Source organism: Austrofundulus limnaeus, unplaced genomic scaffold (genome assembly GCF_001266775.1).
Source record: "Austrofundulus limnaeus strain Quisiro unplaced genomic scaffold, Austrofundulus_limnaeus-1.0 Scaffold123, whole genome shotgun sequence".
In the NCBI taxonomy this organism is placed as follows: domain Eukaryota; kingdom Metazoa; phylum Chordata; class Actinopteri; order Cyprinodontiformes; family Rivulidae; genus Austrofundulus; species Austrofundulus limnaeus.
The window spans coordinates 1246532-1248518 of record NW_013952525.1 but is presented as its reverse complement, the minus strand read 5'-3'; the positions used below and the strand labels follow the sequence as shown (position 1 = coordinate 1248518).

At 38.8% G+C, this 1987-nt stretch overlaps 1 protein-coding gene across 1 annotated transcript in view; it reads right to left on the bottom strand.

Moving 5' to 3' along the window:
* The window catches only part of LOC106522219 (phosphofurin acidic cluster sorting protein 2), a gene marked incomplete at its 3' end in the record, with an annotated part of 79345 nt that extends 78818 nt beyond the window's left edge, over positions 1 to 527 (bottom strand). The window contains 1 exon segment of the mRNA XM_014015143.1: positions 222 to 527.
* Between the last annotated feature and the right edge of the window lie 1460 nt (positions 528 to 1987).

The window sequence follows — 1987 nt, the reverse complement described above, 5'->3', positions numbered from 1 at the left end:
AGGTGTGTAGAGGCTCAGGTGTGTAGAGGTTCAGGTGTGTAGAGGCTCAGGTGTGTAGAGGCTCAGGTGTGTAGAGGTTCAGGTGTGTAGAGGCTCAGGTGTGTAGAGGCTCAGGTGTGTAGAGGTTCAGATGTGTAGAGGTTCAGGTGTGTAGAGGCTCAGGTGTGTAGAGGTTCAGGTGTGTAGAGGTTCAGATGTGTAGAGGTTCAGGTGTGTAGAGGCTCAGGTGTGTAGAGGTTCAGGTGTGTAGAGGCTCAGGTGTGTAGAGGCTCAGGTGTGTAGAGGCTCAGGTGTGTAGGGGCTCAGGTGTGTAGAGGCTCAGGTGTGTAGAGGCTCAGGTTTGCAGGAAGAACCTGTCAGATCTTCAGAGGCCCACGGTGCTGCCATCAGGTGGATGGAGACAAAACTGAAGGAGGAGAATGTTGTTGGTTACTCATCGTTCGACCTCCGTCTTTTCACGCGGACCTGTTTGGAGCTGCAGTCCTCCCTGCGCCTCCTGGAGGAGCGGGGGCCAGCAGGGGCCTCAGCAGCAGCCGATGGAGAACAATCAGCCACAATCATTACTGAGGTCAGAAACAATCGTTTACAATCTAAACCCGTCTGGAGCAAAACCACAGACATTATGACCAGTTTCACTCTGATAGTCAACACAATTATAAAAAAAATGTTCATGTTTGATTTTACTGGTTATTTAAACTGTTTACAAGGAAACTTTAACACAACTGGAATTAAAAATAATTCACAAAACCATTTTATAACATGTTATGTCATAATTATGTTGTACAAAAAGGTTTATGCTGAATTTTAGGTCTTTCACAGAAAAGAAACATTATAAATCATGAACTATAAAAATATATCTCTCTGAAAGAATAAAAAAAGGCAGGGGGGGCAGACAATGAGCTCGATGTGAGCTCAAACAAAAAATTATAAAACTTATTTATGTCTTATTCTTATTGTTATTTCAGCCTTTGACCCGATTATTAGAAACTAGAGAATTTACATTTCCGGTGAAAATGCTAGTGTGAATGCCTCTTTAGCTGAAAACTTTAGCTAAGAACAGCTAAGAAACCTCCTTCCACAACTTTTATGCTACTTCAACATTCATATATGAAAATGTTCAGCACATTCAGGACATTCTGGCTATGACTTTTGAAATTCTAACTCTTTATACTTTTTAGCAAATTCAATTTTTAGCAATTTTGATGATGATGATGATGAAGTCATCAGTGAAATCAGTCTGTTCCAATGGAAATGCATAAATAGAGCAGCTATATGCTAATGATGATGATGATGTCATCAGTGACATCATCAGTTTGTTTAATGGAATATATGATCTCCATGGCAACAGAATGTTCAGCTCTTATGACATCACTATTATATCAGTTCTGTTTCTCGTCAGTTCACCGATTCATTCAAAACAACAGCAAACAGAGAGCATTCCCTCCTCTGAGGAATTATGTAGTATACCTACTGAAGAGATGGAAAATAATATGCTAGTGGGTTTTGCAAAGCTGTGGGACAAGTTGATGGAAATAAGACGCAGATATGATTGGAATATGGAATTTATCTCTATGGAATGTCAAACCTTGGAAAACCTGGAGGAAACAAAAAAGCAACTCGATATAAAACAAATTAATACAGAGTCTAAATCTAGAMTAGTGTGGAAAACGWTGSWGAAAGCATYTGAAAACACTTCAAAACATGACAYGACATATCTTTRAACTTTAGYAACGTATGRAAAACATCTGGRGGAAGAGTTGTYTACATATAYCAATAAGTTAAAAACTATAGACCTAGAACGTTCTGTAGAAATCTCTAGACTACATGCCATTTATCAAACATACCATGAAACAGAAAGCTTTATTCTGAAAGACATTGTTGGTACTATAGGTCGTTACAAATTCATGGAAAATCAAGTATTTATTAGTGACATGTATCTAAAGTTGCCTAAAGACAAAAAGTTGGTTGTAGAAGAAAAAATCAAAGA